Source organism: Bufo bufo, chromosome 11 (genome assembly GCF_905171765.1).
Source record: "Bufo bufo chromosome 11, aBufBuf1.1, whole genome shotgun sequence".
NCBI lineage: Eukaryota > Metazoa > Chordata > Amphibia > Anura > Bufonidae > Bufo > Bufo bufo.
In genome coordinates, this window is record NC_053399.1 from 39,712,765 (window position 1) to 39,737,276 (window position 24,512).

The 24,512-nt window shown below is 44.0% G+C and overlaps 1 protein-coding gene across 6 annotated transcripts in view; it reads right to left on the minus strand.

Moving 5' to 3' along the window:
• Nucleotides 1-24,512, minus strand: part of SIPA1L1 (signal induced proliferation associated 1 like 1) — a 246,180-nt gene that overhangs the window by 195,881 nt on the left and 25,787 nt on the right. For all 6 annotated transcript variants that reach the window (XR_005774835.1, XM_040411977.1, XM_040411979.1 and 3 more), the window contains exon 2: nt 1,193-1,297. The gene's annotated coding sequence lies outside the window, so the exon portion shown is untranslated. The remainder of the gene's footprint in view (nt 1-1,192; nt 1,298-24,512) is intronic.

Genomic DNA, 24,512 nt, shown 5'->3' on the forward strand with positions numbered 1-24,512 from the left:
AGTCATGAAAATAAAGAAAACTCTTTAGAAGGTGTGTCCAAACTTTTGGTCTGTACTGTATATGGTGAAGGGATAGACATTTTTCTCAGACTCTATACCAACCTTTGGTTGGCTTACTTTGAGACAAAAATTTTACGCCAGAATTTTGGTGCAAAATGGCACGTCTTAGGTCCCACCCCTTTCCCATTCCCAAGCATGTACAACCCCTAAAGGGTGCCAAATTGTGAAATTGTGCCCCACTTTTTTATTTTTTTTGTGCAGACACATTTGTAAATCTGGGCAATTCTTTTTCCCTCATCTGTTTTTATTTTACTGCATATGATTATGGGGGGCGGCCATCTTGCCTGAGCCGTTTCTAACAGCATTAAGATTTATGCTTTGCTGCAGCCACAATGGCCACAGACACGATAGTCTGGAGGGGAATGATTTGCTTCTATGGAGAGTTTACTAGGCTTTATGCATAGGTTGTTGCGCAGGGAGGGGGAGGAGGTGGCCTGTGACCATCACCTATTGCAAATGGTGGATCCTGTGTTACCCATCATGGTTATCCTGCCTGTAATGATAATGTGATGACTGTTTAAAGAGACTTCAGAAATGTATTAATTTTTGTACAGAGCTAATTACATGGAAAATGCAAAAATAAAAATCACCCAAAATATGCTTAACGTAAAATTTGCTTTTAACATTAGGTCATTTCCTGATGACGCATTCTCCTAAACATGAAACACGAGAAACGTAAGAAGTAAAATACAAAAGGTAAATCCCAACGTCTCATAGCCTTATAATAGGCAGCTATTGGATAGATCCGATCGGCTATAACTTTATATAAATCATTGTTTTTAGCCATGTTATAAATTAGTGTCATGTTTGCAGAAGCAGAAGATGGTCCTCTCTGAACATCTTCAGTCTTGGATACTTGATTTGGGCACCAAATAAAAGTTAAAAGACTTCTGTCAAGTAGGAATCTTCCAACACAAAAAGATGAAAAAGTCCTCGGTTGGGTCATGAGAAATGTCCCCACCTCGCACACCATGTGGTTTCATCTTTTAACCGTTTTCAACCTCATGGTCTTCCAACCAAGCCTATGGTCAGTACACAAAGTAATGCTTTGTGAAAGTCACTGTATACATTTAGCCGCCAGCAGTCTGCCTAATGCTGGACCTTGCCCCAGACATGGATAAAAACGGCTTACCTGCTATAGCATTGTGTTTCTGGATGTTCTCTACGATATGTGCAAAGCATCTCAAGCTTCGGCATTAGCATCTCAAGCTTCGGCATGAAGACCCATTACCAGACTCTAGAGAAACAAAACAAAGCCACTGGTTTAGGAGATGCATCGGCTTTCCACCGTTTCTCTGACTTAATGTCAGTATATGGAGACTATACATCATCATCCCTGATCAGTATAAGCAGGACACCTCCTCACAAAATGCATTTTATCATAAGGTAAAAAATATTATAAAGCTGTAGGTATAAAGCCAGGCCTGAAAAATTCACATGCGTATGAATGCAGCAATTTATTTTTCCAACTCCTAATTTGATGCTACATACTCCATGTCATACCCTGGAGCAAGACCCAGCAGTTTGCCTGACTGACCCTTCCCCCTTGAAATGTCATAGCAGCTAACTTGACTGAAACGTAAGAGATCAAAGTCTCTAATACGGCTAAACTCAACTCACCTGACCGAAAAACAGCAGTGATGTCAAGACACCTACCTAACAAACGCATTATTTGCTTCTACGGAGAGTTTTCTAGGCTCTATGCATAGGTTGTTGAGCAGGGAGGGGGAGGAGGTGAGCTGTGATCCTGTGTTATCTATACATAGGTGATGTCACAGCAGAATACCTAATGTGTGATGTCATTAGCATATTACCTGACACCCAACTGTGATGTCAGAGCGGTTTGTCTTGTTTTATCACACCTGTGATGTCATGAAAGATGTTAACCGACTAAAACCCACTTGTGATGTCACAAAAGAGGACAGCAGTTTACCCGACTTAAAAACCCCCTTGTGATGTCACAAAAGCTCAGTTGACACAGTTGTGATGTCACAGCATTTACCTGCCTAAAAGCGAAGCTTATCTGAGCTCCTGCTGCCCACGTGAACATACCCTTAACATACAAAAAGCAAAGCAATTTGTGTAGCATGATGTTTTTTTATTTGCTGTATGAAGTGTTTTACATGTATTAAGCCATGAAGAAGACGCTATACTGTGCAATATGCATACTAAAAAGAAATCTATCACCTCTATTTTTTGCTTACCAACTAAACCCACATATTGGTAAATGCTCTTTTACTGTAATCTATTTTATTTTATTTTTTTCAGATTATAGTTTTTCGGGCTCTATTTTCTATAATATATATGGAGGCAGCCATCTTGCCCGAGCTCCTGCTTTACAGCAGCCTGTGGACAATAGGAACCTGTAATCTGGAAATGACTCATTGGTATCTATGGGAGAGCGTTGCGGGCATGCTCTGCGTTCTGTGCAAAGGTCATTGTGCAGGAAGGATCCGTGACTATCACCTATTTTTAATGGTAGATCCTGTGTCGTCTATATATAGGTGCTATTATTCATTGCAATCCTGCCTCAAATGATAATGAGAGGACTGTTGAGAAATTATCTCTACAGAACAGGAAGTGTCAGCCTATTATGAGGCTCGGTGGTCAGAATGAAAACTGCAAGATTTTTATTTATTTATTTTTTTTAATAGAGATATTGACATTGGGGGAAAAAATAAAATCACCAACAATTCTTAAAACGTGTAGTGGACAAAAGAAAATGTGCCGCAAGTGGGCCCTTTTTCCATTAGAAGAGTAGACCCTATTATAATCAATAGATTTGGTTCAGTTATGTGCCAGATCAGGCACTTCTACTATTTTTCATTATTCTGCTCAAATAATGAAGCACAACAACAGAAACTGATAGCACTGGTCTGAACTAAGCCTTGAAGACCTGGACTTTTTTATTCTTTGACATTTTAGAATGAAAACAAAAAAATTAATCTCAACGTGATGGAACTATGAAGCCTATAGTAACAAGACTTGCATTGACATTTTGGCAGAAACTGGGTTTATCGAGTACATGTCACATCAAGTTTTACAATTGTCCATTTCCAGAAAATCATTTAGAGGCGTGATCGGATGTTTTTTATTGTCCTTTTGTTTTTTTCCACACTGGAGACCAAGCTTCTAACGTGCGAGACGTTTCACTTCACTAGTGAAAAATACATACAGGCGGTCACTGCATTACAAAATCGTGGTAATGGCGGTAAACACATGCAGTTTTTATAATACGTTGTTTGTGGCTTTTTATTTTTATTTTAACTGCCGCTTGTCTGCAAAACGTAAAAACCCAGCCTTATACTAAAGAAGCAACAAGATAGTTTTCAGGCGTGGACACCCAACATGCTCAGTAGAATCTGACAAGCATACAATCTGCCTACACAAATGTAATAGGGGGGGAGGAGGAGGGTGCCGTGGAACCCGGGGAGCTATAGATGTAGGCGTAGGAAGGGAAATAATCGGAGAAATGTTTTAACTTTCCCTGTGCTGGCACCAAGAGAACATTTCTAGATCTGCGCCCTCCTGGCACGTGACGATACAATCATCAACTCTCAAAAAATACAGCGGACGGGTCTGTTTAGCTATGGAGATTGCTAGACCATTAATAATTAACCACGACAGCTATAAAATGGGATAGCATTATCCGCAACGCGTACACAAGAGGAAGAGCTCATCTCACATTTCGATGGTTGTTTAAATGGGTTAATTTAATCCAGTAAAAAAAACTGAGTTATAATGCACCAGATAAAATGAGCAGAAGCACAGCTTGTTTGTGAGCTATAGACTTAAGTCTGTGTAGTCACACATCAGTGAGTCCATGGTGGCACCACGGAAGAAGGCCCTATTTTGACCACAATTATGGATCCCTCACGCACATTATAGTCTATGCAACCTTGAAAACCATGGACACAACATGGAGGCCATCAGTGTTTGGTCCAATTTTCATTGACCATTGGTGGGAGATGCTCTGGAAATTAATTCTCAGCCTAGCAGTGTCCGTAGAATACGGACGACACACAGAGAGCAAAAAAACCACTGACCATCTTGTTATGGATGTCATCACGGATGTCTGAAAGAGGTCTCAGCTTGTAAAAATGTTTGCAACTATTGTCAACTTTTCTGAAAGGTCACAGTTGATGAGGGCGGCTTCCATCAACTCGATAGTCTAACCACATCCACAGAGCGGAGGTACGGACCTGGAAGCCCACCAAAGTCCTTCTGTGAGCTTCTGGGTCCATGTCTCCGCGCTGCAAAAGATGTCCTATCTTTTGCTCACATCGTGCGGATCGCTGACCCATTGAAGTTAATGAGTCGTCCCCGAGATGCTGGGTGTACACGGACGGTGCCCGTGTTTTGCGTACCCGGTCAGCAGCAGAGGCACGACAGTCCCACCGTCGTGTGAATGGGGCTTAAAATTCATACGTTCTTGTAGTGCTCTCCTCAGAACCTGCAGTTCAGTAGAGGCCCAAAACCATGCCAACTACACCAATGGATGGTTCCATTCCCACTATGCTTTGGACGGGATGAAGAAGTGACCACTGTCCATGTGTCAGGGTACAACCACATGGTTCGGCTGCCAGCATGTGGTCAAAGTAATTCTACCCGCGTCAGTCAATGGCTGTACATTTTTACTGCTATATTGTGCTCCACTGTTCATTGCGACCAGCCGAACCGTAGGGTCATACCCTAACTCACACAAGATGCTACTTTATCACACTGTACATCCTCCTCAGAACAAGTATCTGATTCAATGTCCGCACCCAAAGCCAGAACTGGGTGGAATTGCGCTTCAAGAGCCTATGCGCACAGGGATACTACAGATCCAGCGCCATGATGTTCCTCTGCGTGCCTATGGATCTAAACTGATGTGTGGGCAAGATATATGGTACTACTCCAAATCTTTCTCCTTACCCGCTTGCAGAAGGCTTTATTTTTTTCTCAAATTCTGTACACTCCAGGAAACAGGAAAGAACACCGAAAATGAAGATGAAGAAATTGATCAAATCCATCAACAGGAAGAAAGAACCAGAAAACTACACAAGACTCGGATTCTACAGGAATAGGTATGGTTAAATGAAGATACGATGCCGATTGCCAGTTTAGATAGGCTTCAAGCATGATCATTTTCAGAGACACTGGAAGATAATTGTAGACCGCTCTGAAAGCCCCTCTTCCATCTGCGCTTCGAAGCACAAGGTTTCAGAAACAATTACAACAAAGACAGGTATACCGCGACAATATACAGGATTGATTACTCCGGATTACCTACTATTCCTGCTGCTGAACTCAGAGACCGAGAAGAATGGATCAGATCACAGAATCTGTTCTACCAAAGTGAACAGAGGAGATTAAGGCTAATAAATGTACAAGTGGAAGGTAAATTTCCGCTAGCTTAACCAAAGCCGAGGTCAAAGCAAGGATAGAAGAAAGAAAATGTAGAGGGTTCCTGGTGGACTCACTAGACCAAGACATGGACATATATACAGCTACGTAAGAGCTCTGTAATGGCGCTCTATGCAGTGGTCCGAAATAATCCCTCAATAGGTTGCACACAGGATGAGCTTCACCTTAAGTGACTGAAATCAACTAAACTGGCTTTTCATGAGTAAATCTTACCATATTAGACAAGATCCTAGGTCAATGACTACCATATCACAGCAACCTTTAGGTGGCCATACACCTTCAATAGCTGGCAGACATCAGCTATCTCCCCCATATATATTGTGTTTTCCATGGGGGCGGAGGGGAGAAAGCCACTGTCAGACTGTTCTGGCGGTAGCTTATTTCCCAGGAGACAAAATTCAATGCTCCCGATCCTTCTCACGCCTGACATCATTTGTCATAGTGAGTCGGAGCTCCCCATGCACATTAGATTGATGGCTGGCCCAGCTGAAAACCGTACTGGGGCTTATCACAGGTTAGGGGACAGGTATCTGATCTCGGGGGGCTGAGGCTGCTTTCACACCAGCGTTTTTACTGGATCCAGCAGGGTTCAGCAAAAACGCTTCCGTTACTTATAATACAACCGCCTGCATCCGTTATGAACGGATCCGGTTGTATTATCTTTAACATAGCCAAGACAGATCCGTCATGAACTCCACTGACAGTCAATGGGGGACGGATCCGTTTTCTATTGGGTCAGATTGTGTCACAGAAAACAGATCTGTCCCCATTGACTTGCATTGTGGGTCATGACGGATCCCTCTTGCTCCACATCCCAGGACGGAAAGTAAAACCGCAGCATGCTGGGGTTTACTCTCTGGAATGAGAACGTAATGAAATGCATTTTGGAACATTCCGTTCAGTTAAGTTTTGTCCCCATTGACAATGAGTGGGGACAAAACGGAAGCGTTTTTTTTTCCCCGGTATTGAGAACCTATGACGGATCTCAATACCGAAAAATATTAACGCTAGTGTGAAAGTAGCCTGACCGTTCAATTACAAGAATGAAGTGCTGGAGTCCCCAGAGGGAATGGTCACACATGCCCACTGCTGACTTTTTAGACGGAAAGATAAGTAAAGTATAGCGCTCGGCTATCTCCAATCACTGGCACCCCCACTGGCTGATAGGCTCTTATGTTGGGGCAACCCCTTTAACTCAGAGTACTCATCTCTCATATAATGGGATATCATAGAGTCAGAAGAACAGAAGCCCTAGATTTGATATTACATGGGGAACGCAAGGAGTCACTAAAACAGACATGTCAGGAGAGGCGACAGCCCCTCTTTAAGGGCTCATGGATACAATCACATGTGTGCTCCGCATCCCATATGCATTTTTGCGGATCAGATGCGGACCCATTCATGTCAGTGGGGCCGCAAAAGGTGCAGACAGCACACTGTGTGCTGTACGCATCCACGCGTCAGTTCCGCTGCCCCGCAAAAAAGATAGAACATGTCCTATTCTTGTACGTTTTGCAGATAAGAATAGGACATTTCTGTTGAAGTGAAAAAGAAAATGGCACCATGCACACGGCCAGCATCTGCGATTTGCGTACCACTAAACACTTACGGACATGTGCATGAGCCATAACCAAAAGGATCTCATGTGAAAAATCATGAAGGCATTTATGAAACTTAAAGGGGTTGTTCAGGATCACATAAACTTGGCTACTTCCTTCTAAAAACAGCGACACACGTGTCGACGGGTTGTATGTGGTATTTCAGCTTGGTCCCAGCATCCATGTATTTCTAATTCTGGACAACCCCTTTAAGGGATACATAGTCCAAGCCACACACTCTAATCTTAGAGGACGCGGTGTATCTTAGAATTCAGGAAAGCGGTGACATCACTCACCCTCTCACAGTTGCTAGGATACCCGATTACGATGAAAGGGTTACGTAAAGTAAGCAGTCATTTCTGGGAAGAAAAGTAATAAAAAAAGATCTGATCTTTAAAACGTACGATACGCTGTAGGATCTGCAGGTTCCAGTGTGAACCTGGAGAGAGTAACAGGATGCCGTGTCCACCAAGATTACAGTAATTTCGATACAGGGAGGCAGATAATGTATAGGTCAGCGTACGCCGTCTGATCGGTGACCTTCTCCGTGCAGGACAATTTGCGGTGTATTGGCAGCCGGCAGAACATCTACAAAGGTGACTTTCACCACAAGATATACATGTGAGCATGTGGGCAAAGTAATTAACATGGAAGCACTTGCAAATTAATTGGCAGAGAGCAGATGGCCCCCGCTAATAAATCTCGAAGGAGAATTTTCAAGTGACAGCGTTGTCAATAAGAGTTGAGGTTTACATGTCGCTTACATGCAGCGATGGCAGACTTTTCTTTTCTGGGTCAGATCAATACATACGGCGACCTGGCCGACCGATTCCAATGACTGACACACAAAAATTGACCTTCAGAGGATAATAGAGGCCAGTGTTTTATCAAATGAACATTGACAGCTCCGTGACATGAGGGACCTTGAGATGGTCCTCCTTCCAAGTCAATACGCACATGGAAGAATGTCAGAAAATCAATAGGAACAATGGACGCCCTGGCACATGAGACAAGGAGTCTCGTCTTTCTGTTAGATCCCTCTGTACTTCCCTCCGTCCCAGTCACACTATAGATTGCTATTTGGACCTCTACCCTCATTTCATAGAGTAGTGGAGACTACCAAGCTATGGCAGCATGGTGCTACGTGCACATATATAGTAGAGCCATACTACAGCATATTATATACACACACATAATAGCTCTATACTAGCTCTATAACCTTTCCCTCTCTACTAAAAATAACAATGGGGATGTAAAAAAAAACTCCAAATTCCCCCATGGTTTGTCAGTAGATCTGAAGGCTTCTTCACGGAGAACAGGTCCTTCTACAGGAGGTCATTTTCATATGGCTGGTATCACGGTGTTACGTGTCCATATTATGGTGATAATACCAGGTCCTTCCGAGGTGCAAATGAACCAAATTTAGGTAAAGAGTAGCAAAGAGGTACCTGTACTGGGCCTAGCTCACACATATCCATCGACTTTAATGTGTGTAGGCACACATCACTGGTTTCCGATGAACTGTGGGTCTGAGGTGACACCACGAAAAAGAGTGCCCTATTTTAGCCGTGATTATGGATCCCTTACGTACATAATAGTCTATGGGTCTGTGAAGACCACGGACACTACACGGATGCCATCTGTGTTTGGTCCGTGGTTTTCATGGATTGTTGCTAGGCTATGCTCTGGAAATGAATTCTCGGCCAAGTAGTGTACATGAAATAACCGTTGAGAATCAATGACTATGTGACCAGAGGGTTGTATCGAGGGTGCAATACTGCAGCAAAATCTACACCCCAGAACAGTGAGGACAAGAGTCCACATACCATGGCACAAATAACTATGTAAACCTAGCCTGTGAAATCCTGCCCAGAACATAACAAAAGGTGCTGCCCAAGACTAGACAAGACCTCTAACAAGTGCCCGAGAGAACACATCCTTGGCGAGCTTCTAATTGATGGATCAAGTTTCCTGACAACAAACCACACAGAGGGTACACCAGGCAAACCAAGTGTTCCCCGACCAAGCACTTAACTAAATACACACCAGCCCATTCAATGACTGCAGCCAGTCAATAATCTAGTTACTCGTTCCAATTGTTGATAGAGATTTTCTCAGAAAAAACAAAACTATCTGCTGAGTCAAAGACGGTAATTGCCCTTATAATAAATAATCTATGAAACTTTCTCAAAACTTCTTTTTAAGTTTTTGCAAATTAGCATGGCAAGGCCATGGCAGGATTACTTTGCAAGAAAGGAATGCTGTGGTTTCCAACTAACATTACATCACCGCCACCACGGGGCTGAAATATCAAACACCTGAAAAAGAGACTTTCGTGTTCCATAATTTTACCAGCCATCAAGAGGACCAAAGCACTTATTACAGTAGTATCATAATCAATGACATCAATCTGAAAAACATCTGCAGATGGTCATGCAGTCCTGCCCAGGGCTGTGGACTTGGAGTGAAAGCTAGTTTTGGGTGGAGTCAGAAGAAATGTGCCGACTGCAGCTTAAAAAGAATATTATCTGTTAATAACATTGTGTAATTAACTTATAAACGTTTATATAAATTTACACAACTTTAGTAATGTTAACCATAAATATATCTTATGTCCTAACAATCTAAGGCCCTTATTTTATCAAAAACAAAAGATAAGCAGAATGTTCTAGTGGTGATGGAGAATCCGTTCTCAGCTCTCCTGTGTCCTCTACTGTCCTTATACTATAATCAGTGATAAGCAGAATGTTCTAGTGGTGATAGATAATCAGTTCTTACCTCTCCTGTCCTTATACTATAATTAGTAATAAGCAGGGTGTTCTAGTGGTGAGAGATAATAAGTTCGTACCTCTCCTGTGTTCTCTCCTGTCCTTATACTATAATCAGTGATAAGCAGGGTGTTCTAGTGGTGATAGATAATCAGTTCTCACCTCTCCTGTCCTTATACTATAATTAGTAATGAGCAGGGTGTTCTAGTAGTGATAGATAATCAGTTCTCACCTCTCCTGGGTTCTCTCCTGTCCTTGCACTATAATCAGCGATAAGCAGGGTGTTCTAGTGGTGATAGATAATCAGTTCTCATCTCTTGTGTTCCGTCCGGTCCCTTATACTATAATTAGAGTTGAGCGAATCGGGGTTCGGATTGCTGTATCCGAACCAGGTTCTTTTAAAAACTACCTTTATAATATAGGCTCCATCTTACTGTAAAATGTATGTCCTCTGCGGAGGTCTGTCCGAATGTTCTACAAATATCACAAGACTTACTTCGCCTCGCTTCTATCACGTCAGTTTGTTTATTTACATAAATTTTTATATCAAAATACGAAACTGAACTCAGCTTTGTTAATGAGGCACGAGGAATTATTTCCCATTTATGAAGTCAGAGTCAGTACTTTGGCTTATCGACCCCACAGCCCTGGTCGTGCAGCTTTAGGGTGGTGTACCCCAATGACTCCCTGTATGTACTTCTAAAATGTGTGTGTGACCTAGCAGGATGTGCCCAAAAGATGCAGTTGTGGAGAATTACATCTAACAACCAGTGCAACAGAAGTGATTGTAAACTTTCAGGGGCCTGGACTGGAGAGACCATTAGGCTGCTTTGACGTGTAGATTTTTGCTGGTGTTTTGCTGTACTTTTGCATTTTTTGTGGTGTTTTTGGCACCTGCATTTTTGGCGAGGCTCTTTGGTAGTAAAAAAGGCCAGCTGCAGATGTAATCTGAAGGTCTATGGGAAATATGAAACGCAGGACACACAAGAGTTTTTGTTATTTGCGTGGCGTTTTATACTTCTTTTCGAAAATCCAGTATACGTTAGCTCTTGGCCTTTTTTTTTGGCATGGTCACATTACACATTGTCTATAGGGGAAAACCACCATGAAGAAAACACTAGTGGTCAAATACACAGCAAAAACACCTGAAAAAGCAACACAAAGTGCACAGCAGAAAAAAAAAATACACGCATCATGTGTAAGGACAAAGCCGTGTGACCTTCTTGTGCCAAACACTGCATGCCAAAAGCTGTTGTGAAGCATAGGTGTAACTGTAATGTAATTCACATTATCAAGATATAAAAACATACCTAAGGGAAGATGCTATCTCCTTGTGTAGCTCTAAAAAAACACTGCTTCAAAAGGATGGGCAATAATATGAAGTTTGGCCAATGACCACCAGCAGCATTATGAATACAGCTCTGGATAATAGCAAAGGGTTGTTGTTCGGGGTTAATGTAAAATAAGTGAAGAAATGTTTTGGGCGGTTTAAACAACCTTTAAAATGGTGGAAATATACTTTAGTCTCCCAGTACCAGCATTGAGAACAGAACAAAGCATGGTGGCGTATTGGTTAGCACTGGTGCCTTACAGCCCGGGGGTCCTGGATTCGAATCCAACCAAGGACAACATCTGCATGGAGTTTGTATGTTCTCCCCCTGTTTGAATGGGTTTCCTCTGTGTACTCTGGTTTGCTCCCACTAGGCTTGAGCGAATCGTCCTTCGGATCATAGACTTTGGGCGAAACGAAATACATTTTATAGATGTACGGAAACAGCATTAAAATTAAAGTATTTAAAAAAATTAACTTTGGATCTATGATCCTAAGGTCGATTCGCTCAAGCCTAGCTCCCACATTCCAAATCTATACTGATAGGGAATCTTGATTGTGAGCCCCACTGCCAACAGCAAGTGATAATAAAGTGTCTGTAAACCGCAGCAGAATATAAGTACAGAAACATTAATCCGTAAAAGTAACACGGATTTCTAAAGAATACAATGTATGATTTGTAAGCTGTCTAAACGGCACTTCATGACTTACAGGCTTTACACGAGTGCAGCTTACACAGGCCGAGCGCAGAATATACACGCATACTATGTAATATATACATGTATAATCTACACACCAAACAAGGCTCCCCCCTATATAAACAGCACAGAAAACCAGAGGATTAGGGCGCAATCCTAGACATAACTAAAATATTCTTGTGAAGTTGTTCCAAAAGGTCCTCTGTATAGCGGGCAGTCCGGCAATTATTGTGAGGGGCCCAAAACTGATGACACTGGCCAAGTGGAGAACGGCCAAAGAATGGGTCAATCTGCCATCCGCAAAAAATGTGGATCAGATGCAGACCGAAAATACGGTCATGTGAAGGAGGCTTAATGTGTACGGCAGATTGACAATGCTGCCTTGCAGGTCACGGATCCCGAATCTCACCAAAAGTTTGTAAGTTCTGCCATTGCTTTCTCTCACACTCCAAAAACAAAAGCGGGAGAACGTGCCGACTCCATTTGCCACTTTTCTGGTTCACAAAAGAAGCAATTTTTGGCACAGTTGCTATTTTGAGCCCAAAATTGGAACTTTTTGAACACATTTAGGCTGGATTCAGAGTAGACCTGAGCGTATTCGATATGCGTTGTTTACAGGCGGTTTTATCGGGAGTATTTTGGGGCGTTTTTGTATTTTGGGGCGTTTTTGTATTTTGGAAACGCACGTCATACGCGCGTTCTTGCTATTGACCACAGAGGAGTACAATGAAAAACAGAGGTGTTACGTGCGACAATACGCCCCAAAGAAGCTCCTGTACTTCTTGGGGCGTAGGGCGTTTTACAGCGAGTTCGTACGCGCTGTAAAACGCTCAGGTGAGAACCATGCCCATAGGGAAACATGGGTTTTTGCCTGTTGAGTGTTTTACAGCGCGTAGGAACGCGCTGTAAAACGCTCAGGTGTGAACCCAGCCTTATTTCCTTCACCACTTTTACAAAAAGTAGACAGCCAGCACAGATTTCTTTTCCTGGTGCACCGAACTCACGACAACGAGCCAGAATTATTACCTCCTAATACTCGGGGTGCATTGTAAAATTGAAATGAACGCTCTTTGCCGGCACTGTTCTAAGCATTGATGAAGTGGGATAGCGATATGCCCTTTAATCGTTTCCTATGAAATCTGTCCTTTTTGATTATGATTCGGAGTACGGTCTGGCGAGTCAAGCAAGTACCACTCTGTGTGCACAGTGCTGGCATATGTGGGTGCTATGGGAAGAAAATCCTTCTGCAACACATTACACTAAATTCTTTCTAATTCTACTTTTTTCACAGCACATAAAACACAGACCCCTATGCCGTCAATAGATCCCAGACGGTCACACGGTGTCGAGAGCAGAATTCCTATCTGCATGCATCAGCAGGCACACAGGCTAGACAGCGCACCTTGCTGCAAAGCCTTAGTGCGCAAAGAGGTGTGTGGAATGAAATATGAGGCACCCCGGTGACTCACAGGCGTCTCCAGCAGTCTGTAACCAAGGCTCACCTTTCCGTGAACTGCTACGTGTCTCACAATAAGGGGGCATTCACACGACCATATCCATTTTCCAGTCCGCAAATTGCGGATTCGCAAAATACAGAGGCGTGCCGTCACTGTGCATTCTGCACTTTTTGTGGGCCCCATTTAAAAAAATTGCAGCAAAACGGACAAATCACAACCAAAATAATGAATCTCAAATGAATGAATCTCAAAGGACGGACACGGTATTTGGATTGGGTTACACCACCACATTCCAATCTAATCACTATGGGGATATTTCATAATAGCCCAATTTTGTGCAAAAAAATTGTGGCTTTTCCCCCATTTACACCATTCTCACCATTTCTTAAAAACCCAAATTTAACATTAGTTACACCAGAAAATTGGTATAAATGACAGCTGAAATCTGTGCCAGCTTCTAGCTGGTGTAGATTTTAGTTCCTGGTGCACAGACCAGTGCCAAAATAATTAGGAGCCACGTGGCACCTAAATAGATTGGAGGCATCTTACGCAGGTCTGCGTACTAAAAGCAGTGCATGGAGTGCCGGTCTTCATAGATTTCCCACTGTGTGTAAGGCAAGCTTCACGCCGTAATTGCAATAAACATTCATTTCCTATTGAATACTATGGAGATTCTTCCTGATGACCCAAATAAAGGGAACCTGTCATCAACTTTATGCTACCTATTCTAACGGCAGTATAAAGTAGAGACAGGTGAGCTGATTTCAGCGGTCTGTCATTTATAAGTTAAAAGTAAGTGGTTGCCGAGAACCAACATCACAATCATTGCAGACTGGGCCTGGAAAAGAGTCCCGGCCACCTGAGAAGAGTCCTGGTTATTCATGATCACCTGCTGATGGCTGACAGTCTTCTACCGAGTTTTCTCTCTTTCTCTCTAGGAGAGATCTGCCAATCATCAGCAGACGGGGAGAGAGCAGGAGATTAGGAAGAACCAGGACTCTTCTCAGGTAGATGTGACTCTTTTCCAGGCCTGGGCTGCAATGATTATGATCCTGGTTCTCAGCGACCACTTACTATTAGCTCATGAGTGACACAGCGCTGACATCAGCATTTCTTTCACTATTTTATGCTGCCTTCAGTGAGATCAGCATAAAGTTGATGACAGGTTCCCTTTAAAAAAGCCTGTTAAACTTTCCTATACAATTAGGCCAGCCCTCGAAGACCAGCGTGACTCTCTGCAGAGGCTGCGAGGCCTATGCAGTATCAAAATGTCCATGAGAAAGAGATAGCTGCTCCCTAGCCCCCGCTGATCCCCATTAATGGCCCCTTTAAATGGACTGACTCAGCGGGCAATTATCGGGAACAAAACAAATAGCTGTCTACTCAGAGGAGGCGAGAGCTGCAATTACATGCAGGACTCATATCCACCATACGAGCCACGGCTACAGCGATCACTTGGCCCCCACCATATAGACAGCAGACTCTGTTTATACGGCACATTCTGCTACCCATGATGTCGGTGACCCCATTGCCATGCTTTCACATTTGAGTAATCAGTGTCACCTTTACACAGGGCAATTATTGGGAACCAATTTTCTGTACCCGATAATAGCCCGTTTATTGGCCCGTGCAAAGGGGACGTAACAACCTCTTTGGGTGCTGTGCCTTTAGAGGTCACCTGTGCTCCTAAGCAAATTGCAGAGGTCTCAGCAAAAAACACAGCAAATAAAGGTCTTTAGAAAATGTTATCTGCTTCAAACATGTCCAAAATGTAATATTCGCTCAAACTTGGCTCAGAATTTCTACGGGGATGCAGTTATTTTGCTTTTTTGATAGCATACTGGAGTATCTGTCTGTACACGGATTCCTTTATCAGGGCCGCACATAAAGCGAGACCCTGTTGCCAGAGAGACTGCAGATGTCAAATAGAAGTGACATGTCTGCTACCAGCGCCACTTGGAGAGATGCAATTACCTAGGACTGCCAAGAATGCCGAGTAAAGCCGGGGCTGCAGATTAACGCTATCACAGATGCACGTTCTCCTCATTGTCACACTATGAGGGCCAATGTATGTGTAGGGGACAAAGATGACTGTTAAGGTGGCCAGCACGCTGGATTAAAGGGCATCTGTCAGCAGATTTGTACCTATGACACTGGCTGACCTGTTACATGTGTGCTTGGCAGCTGAAGGCATCTGTGTTGGCCCCATGTTCATATGTGTCCGTATTGCTGAGAAAAATTATGTTTTAATATAAGCAAATGAGCCTCTAGGAGCAACGGGGGCGTTACCATTACACCTAGAGGCTCTGCCCTCTCTGCAACTGCTGCGTCCTCTGCACTTTGATTCAGGACCAGGCAGTGAAAACCTCATCACATCTGGTCTTATCAATCAAAGTGCAGAGGAGGGAGCAGTTGCAGAGAGAGAGCAGGACCTCCAGGTGTAATGGCAACGCCCCCGTTGCTCCTAGAGGCTCATTTGCATATATTAAAACTTCATTTTTCTCAGCAATGCAGACACATATGAACATGGGACCAGCACAGATGCCAAGAACACATGTGACAGGTCAGCCAGTGTCATAGGTACAAATCTGCTGACAGATGCCCTATAAGCCAGTTCCACACTTATCCGCTCATCAGTGTCACGTTCTCTCCAGATCGTACAAGGCCAAAAGAAAATATTTCTATTTCATCAGTGTTTAAATGTGTGCAATCCTCGGGCGTTAGCTGGCGCTATATACAAAAGCTCAAGTGACCCACCTTACCGCCTGTGCGGTTCTTTACATGAAAGGCGGCGTGCTGCTGGTCACAGTCTGACATCACGTGAAAGATTTCACTTTCTGCAATGTTTTACAATGTAGGGATTCTGGCCAAAAAAATGATTGCAGGCCTTTCTGGTTTTTCCAGATGCTTGCATGCCTGATGACGTTGGGTGAGGCTGGAGCATCAGGACTTTTGGGGAAATTTATCAATGCTGCTAGATGGCATAAGAAAAGTTGAACGTTTTTTGGCATCGGTGTAAAAGTGTGGCATGGATGGGGTTTAGCGAGAGGTCGGTAGATATCTGGAGAACGGAGGACCAGAGATGTGCCTAATCTAATGAGCAGCCAATCATGCCAAATCCCCCCTTTATGCTATATGATGTCCGCCTGGAGAACATCAGTAGATGGGACTGGCACCTTTAGGAAACCATATCTTGTGCATTCCAAGGCCCAGACATGTCGGCTCAGTCATTACATTGCACCTATGAGCTCATTCCCTTCTACAGAACCATTGCTCATCTGCATCCTTCATGTACAATCACTAGAGACTAGGAAACCTGCCCATGCATGTGCATGCCAACAACAAGCCCTTACACATGGTAATATGAAAACTCAAGAGTGAAGGTAGCACTCCTTCCCAAAGTCAGGACCAACAGCCTCCAGCCCCAAGACTTGGGTGCTCCAGACCCACCAAAGATCTGCGGTGCCATGGGTTTGTTTGGTTAGAGCCACAGGGGTCCAGGTGTTCAACACACAGCGATACATGGGTACAATAGGCCGGTCTGAACAGTTTAGTGACATCACTGATCCACAAAGCAAGTGGTAACCCCCATTTTTATTTTGTAAGAATCTTTAAGCAGGCAGCAAATTATGCAAGGAAACGGAGACACATTTGGAAAAGACGAAACAACGCTGGTGAAGACACAACCCTTGTCTGCCATGGCCTCCGTTATGTAACTGTGGGGGTGCGGGTTTAATTAAAAATAGGTACACGGCTTCTCATCCACGGCGCATATTAATTAGTCCGACGATTTCCATTCTCAGCTCATACGGAGGAATCTTTTATCAGCACCTCTGAAACTCCCTCTCCGAGCTCCCGAGGTCTTCATTAGAGGCGAGAACGCTGACAGTTCCTTTCGGAGACAAAGTGCTTCCTATGGTTCACACATTTTTCATTTCGCTTTAAGTGGCATGTTCATTAGAGCTCGTGCGTAGAGACTCCTTGGCCAGGCACATATGAACCTCCCGCGTAGTGTCCTTTCGTCTAAAGCGCTTATTACTTGGCACGTACCAGAGGCATGGCCTGCCGTCAGGAGGGGGGATAATAGCGAACTGTTTACCAGCTGGATCCTCCTGAAAGTCATGTAAGATCACTTGTGTCCTATTCCAGGGCTGCCTTCTATGAATGAGCGTGCCTCAGACACGTGCAGTAAAAATACATGACCGCATCCTGCAGGCAATAAAAGATAGAAATGTCTATACACAAACACCGTACACCAATTTTGTTGGGATCGGTCCTCGATCTCATCTGTGTGCGAGCAGCACAACAGTGCCCCGATCCCTCGTCCTCCTGGCAGCCACTGGATTTCTCAGAAGAAATCTTTCCATTTTACTATGATAAGTGATACATTTATGATTGCTGGAAGTCTGACCACTGGAGACCCCCACTGATCATGAGAATGGGGTTCCTGCGCTGCTCATGCGTGACCACCGCACTGTCCACTTTTGTGGGACTGCTGATGAGTACAGAGCATGGCTCTAACAGACTAACGATCCGAACCTTACGGCCTATCCCAAGGGTAGGGAACTGTACAAGACTCTATAGGCGACCATGCCTTACAAGCAAAGAAAGTGTACTTTATTTTATTACAAAAATCAATGGCAACTAAATCCATTATTATCAAACAACCAAAGGTTGGGGGAACATAAAAGATACTGAAAATTAAAAAAAATAAAGATTAAAAAAAAATCTGCAGTTCATATTTCCGTCCTGCAAAAAATATAGAACATTTCCTATTCTTGTCTGTTTTGTGGACAAGAATAGTCATTTTTACAATAGGGCAGGATGGGAAAATGTGGCACACCCATGAGCGGTATTCGTGTTTTGTGGATTAGCAGTTTGTGGACCGCAAAACAGATACGGTCATGCGCAGGAAGACTTTGGCAGCTTTCGCACAGTCAGTGTTTGGTCAGTGATTGTGAGCTAAAACAAGGTGCAGATCTTTCCATTATTTCTGTGGAGGCTCCACTCCTTTGGCCTCATGCACACGGCTGTTTTGGTCCACACCCGAGCCGCAGTTTTTGCGGCTTGGATGTGGACCCATTCACTTCAACGGGGCCGCAAAAGATGCAGACAGCACTCCGTGTGCGGTCCGCATCCGTTGCCCGCAAAAAAAAAAAAATATAGAACCTGTCCTATTCTTGTCCGCGTTTTGCGGACAAGAATAGGCAGTTATATCAATGGCTGTCCGTGCCGTTCCGCAAATTGCGGAACGCACACGGACGCCATCCGTGTTTTGCGTATCCGCAATTTGCGGTCGTGTGTTTTAGGCCTTTTACTAATGGAAATCACTGATCAAACACTGACCATGGAAAAGCATCTTTAGTATATCCCTAAATTTCTCAGATGTAAGGTACAAATCTGGAGAGAACACAGCATTAAACGCATTCGCATCACGTTCACTGATGAGCGCATAAAGACCTGCTAGTTATGTTAACGAGAGGCACAAGGCAATCTGGTCAGAGGTCAAGTAAAAAATCCCCTCCTCCAGAAATGCAGCGGCACAGATTACAAAATCTGCCTGCACTTGTTGCCAGCATTATTCTGTAGCGCTCCGATTATCGGGATTGGCAATCACAATCGCTGATTGCTCGGACGCTGGGCTCCGCTTGGCGTGCATACATTTCTTCTACAAGTAAGCAAACAACTGTGCAAATCAAAAGGAGACTCGTCACAACTAAAAGATAAAAATAAGCACACAAAAATAAGTTTTTGATGCGGTTTTGCCGCAGATCTCAGTCTTACGGTGAAATCCGCTGCTAAAACTGCAAACATAATGGACATGCTGCAGATTTAGAAATCTGCAATGCACGGGAAAAAAATCTGCAAAGTGTACACGAGATTTGTGCAATCTCATACACTTTGCTGGGACTGTACTACTCTGTGGTTTTTCTGCAAGGGAATCCCCACGGAAAAAAAACGCACGTATTACGCCATGTCTGCAGCTGGCCAAAGGGTATATGTGCACAACAGTGTAGTTTATGCAGATGGTCCACGTGGATTTTGCTACACTTCCGCACCAAATCCTGTATGTCTCTCTTGTGGGATTTGAGGCAGATTTGCCGCAGATCTTACACTTTGCACTGTGACGGGTAAAATCTGCACTGAAATTCCGCGGATTTTAAAATCCAAACCTCTGGTGAATTTCTGCATGAAAAGTTTCCTCACCCGGCAGATGGGATTTTCAAAGTCATCTACTTAGCTGGTACTGTATTAGGCCTCATGCGCACAACCATATCCAATTTGAGGTCTGCAAAATACGGATGTGGTGCGTGTGCTGTCCGCATTTTACTTATGGACCTATTGTTTTCAATCGCATATGTCGCATTTTGCGGACATAGTCTATCTTTTTGCAGAAAACACACAGATGATCTGTGTGCTTTCCGCATCCGTATGTCTGTTCTGCAAAAAGATAGAACATATCCTACACTTGTCCTCAAAATGAGGACTGTGGACCCACTGAAAGCAATGGGTCCGCAAAAAATGCAGATACAACATGGCCCACATCCATATTTTGCAGATCCCAAATTTGCGGATAACAAAACGGTGTGAATAAGGCCTTGCGCTGTGGATTTTCTGCACAAAAATCTGTGCGTAATACGCACCATATGAATATATACCCTGAGGGTATACGCAACATAGGACTTAGGGCTCAAGCACAAGAGTGTGTACCCCGTGACCATATTGCGGGTCACAAACACTTGAATAGGTCCACAATCCTCAAGATATGGTGCGGTGAAGATCAGAGGCACGGATCGGAAGCCCAAAGTATCTAATAAGAGACAAAGGAGCGAGGAGCCTGCCCATCAGAGCTCATGGTCTATTGTGGGTGGTACCAAAAACCTACACAATACTGCTGACCTAACGCGGGATGATTGCAGACATATGCCAAGGTCACAGCGAAAAAATGAAAGGCGACACAACAGCAAGACTTCCCACCAATCTCCTAATGCACAGAGCAGGGGGAAGAGGTCTAATGACTGAGGACAGCTGGAGTTTGGTCATTTACCGACTGGTGACCCTATGAAGAATAACATCTCCTAGAGGTCCTGGTGCTCTCAGAGCTTACGTCAGTCAATCCATGCAGAGATAACAAGCAGATAATGAGGGTGTTAAGCTCATGCGGACTCTCCTTGGTCTCAGATGGCCTCAATCACAAATCATAGCATAATCCCATATCCACGTCTCGGTCACACGACACAGCAGACTAGTTAAAAGGCATTTAATATACACGTCCTATGTAATGTATATACCTAGTGTCTGTGCCTAGTATTGCCGGGTCTGTGTACAGCACCACATCATAGGCATGTGCTATAGGAATAATGGGAAATGAGTGAATATAGAAACAGGGCAGATCTACTAAGATCCCGATACATACGCTGGTCTTAGTATATGGTCCGCTGGTGCAGAATGTGCAAAAATTTATTAGGGGGGGGGCGCAGGTCTCTTAATAAATTTGGCTCATTTCTAGGCAGTCTGGGCGCTAGGCTACATAAGCTATGAGCTGGCGTAAACCATAGTGAATCCGCTGGTCTGCGGGAGGTCACGCCGCTCCCACTAAGCCACACACACTTTTAAAAAGTGGCAAGAGAAAAGTGAAGAGTTGCAAATTATTGTGCAAATATGGCATACGCCATAATCCATGACTTTCTTTTACCCCAGAAAAGTGGCATAAACACTTTGATAAATGCCCCTCGGGAAGCAGAAATTTATAATACAGTACGTGGAATTATTTTGTCTCATCTCAGGCTTTGATGGTATAGGGGTAGCCATCTCCTTAACTATAAGGGGGGGGGGGACGCCATGAAGAAAAATAAAAGCCAGAAAATATGCCACAAAAAGGCCACACACAGGTGTTCAAGAAAATGCATGCACTGATTCTGGCATTTTTACAACCCAAAAAAAGAATTAAAAAAAAGCAAATTTATGTGTGCGAGAAACCTAAGGCTAGTTTCACATCTGCGGCATGGGTCCCGGCAGAGTACAGCCTGCCAGAATTCTCCAGATCCGGCAATGCCAGATGTAACCAGAATGCCCGCCAGCCCCATTAAAGAGGTTGTCTCATCTGAGACAATGGGGACATATTGCTAGGATATGCCCCCACTGTCTGATAGGAGCAGGTCCCAGCTGTGGGAACAGCTCCTATCTCCTAAATGGAGGCCCGAAAGTGGTGGAGGGTGCACTGCGCATGCACAGCCGCCCTCCATTCATTTGTATGGGGCCACCGAACATAGACGAGGGCTGGCTCGGCTACTTCCGTCAGGCCCATCAAAGTGGATGGGAGCGGTGGGCGATCATGCGAGGTGCGCTCCCATTCACTTCTATGGGAAGAGTGCGGGGGGCCATGCAGAAGCACCCCAATAATCAGACTGTCGGTGGGTGGCAATGACAATGGTCTAGTGTGTATGAGGGCCTTTACAGTACTGTGCTTTCATATAGTCAGAAAACATCTAAATGTCCATAATTCAGATTTACAATACAGAAAAACCTAATAAAAGTTAAACAGGAGAAGAAATGGTTTTCATCCGACACATATAAAACACTTGAGTAATTTAAAGACCAGTGGACATTACAAAGGGTAGAGATCCTAGATGATGGATCACATTAAAATAAAAGCCTCCTGCAACCACCTGGGGGCGTGTAACGGGGCATAGATCATGGGGGCAGACGGCAAATGAATTACAAGGCATCGCTCCTGAATGCCACAGCATACATCAGGTCTGGGTGTGGTACAATGAGGAGGACAGGCGAATAATGAGACTGTAACCCGTCAGAGGGTAATATAGTTAGTGATGGTCTACAGAGACCATCCTATAAAACTTAGCCTTTATTTGTATAAAAATAAAAAACAAACACACAGAGTGCCCCTAGTAGATCAATACAGAAAAAAAAGAAAACTTATAAACAAAACGAGAAACAAAAGAAAAATACTCTTGTGAAAGAGACAATCCTCACACTGGTGCGCGCAGGGATTCGTGAGATAAACGATGTTTGGGGGGGGGGCTGTCCCTATAGATGACCCCATCTACGTTCTGCCCTGCCTAGAACGGAATGGCTGCCCCGATAGGGGCGATCCCGAATCAAGAACCTCCTGGACGCCCTAGAATGGCCCCGATCCGGGAATATAGAGCAAACTACAATTAGTTAGTCTTATTCAAATGAAAAATAAAAGGTACCAAAAATAATAAAACAATAGCACCGATATGTGCATATCCACTCCCATCAACAAACGATGAGTCATTAAGTCAGTTATTTCATAGTAAAATCCTGGGACGTGTGAGATACACACATCCTTGTCCCAACGCGTTTCGCCCAAACACTTGGAGGGCTCATCAGGGGACACCAAATAAGATTGTAAAGGTGTGGTTCATGTAGATACTGATGTCAAACAATGTAAATCAAATATAAACCGTGGAGTTGAAAAGAAAACTCTTGTCAGAAAACACCACATCTAGTCTGCTACGATGGTTGTTATTTAGGTGTCTGTATAATACCAGTCTACGTTGGATGTTGCCCAACAGGGGCAGCTTGATGTACCGAGTACACCTGTATAGGGTACAGAGGGGGGCTAGACGGCCTGGCTTGATAAAAGCAAAGAACATCAAGCTGCCCCTGTTGGGCAACATCTAACGTAGTCCGGTATTATACAGAAACGCGTTGGACCAAGGATGTGTGTATCTCACACGTCCCAGGATTTTACTATGAAATAACTGACTTAAAGGGAACCTGTCACCGGGATTTTGTGTATAGAGCTGAGGACATGGGCTGCTAGATCGCTCCTAGCACATCCGCAATACCCAGTCCCCATAGCTCTGTGTGCTTTTATTGTGTAAAAAAAAACGAATTGATACATATGCAAATTAACCTGAGATGAGTCCTGTCCCTGACTCGTCTCGGGGACAGGACTCGTCTCGGGTTCATTTGCATATGTATAAAAATCAGTTTTTTTACACAATAAAAGCACACAGAGCTATGGGGACTGGGTATTGCGGATGTGCTAGGAGCGATCTAGCAGCCCATGTCCTCAGCTCTATACACAAAATCCCGGTGACAGGTTCCCTTTAAGAGGTTAAAGGTGCACCACATACAGCTAGCCATGCACATCTAACTGCTACGGGGGATGGGGATGCTGGATTTCACTATACCCAACCCTATGGCACCCTGGAGATAAGCGCTCCCGATGGCAGTAAACATGAGCACCTGGCATATGGAGTGTGTGTTTACCAAGGTGTCGGGGAAGATAACCGGCCACTATGTGATTTCCACGTTCCAACACCGTCACCTCTGCTGTACTGACAGATCGTATAACGTTCCACGTGCTGACGTGCCATGAGATCCTTTTTTTTTTTTTTTTTACTACATCCCAAACCATAAAACGTACGACTGCAAGCCAGAGGACATGGCTGATCCGTCCTGAAATCCAAACCTCTGAAAAGAAGGGAACGAAACATTCACAGACGTCAGATTTTCGCTTCCAGTTGAGCAAACAGTCAATTAAAGCCCATTGCGTTTCGGAGAGCAGCTTTCCACACATCGAGACGCAGCCGTTCCCCGCTCATAATGAGCCGACTCAGAATATGTGGGCAAAATCTATTCCAGATCGCTTTACTATTGATTTTCTCTCTCCAGTCTTTTAACCTCCTCCTGAGTAATACAAAGCCAATGACGGCTTTATTAGAAACAACCTAATCCTCCTCTTAAGGAAGCTCCACTTCTTAAGGACGCAGTTAACCCATTCCCCTCAGTGATGGAGACATCTATGATATTTTTGTCTGCTATAACATACAATTGAAAATCTAAATAAAGAAAGTATAAAAAAAAGAATGGAGACAATCATATTTGCTGTGTCTGAGTCTCATTTAGGCTAAAGTCACGCGTGTAGATTCTGTGCGGTGGCACAGGAGTCTTTACGGATATGGAAGCACTCCGTGTGCCGCTGTATGGGGCACCATTACCAGGGGCAGACTGGCAATAGATCCTACAGGGAACTTTCCCGGTGGGCTGATGATCTCAGCATTTATTACTCCTAAACAGCTACAGGTGCCCTCCTGAATTCAACTATCACAGTCCGCGGGATGGCGATATAGTTGAATACTGTGGCGAGGGGGGCAGTATTTTGTGCTACACTGTGATATTTGGTTCTGCTGGGGCGG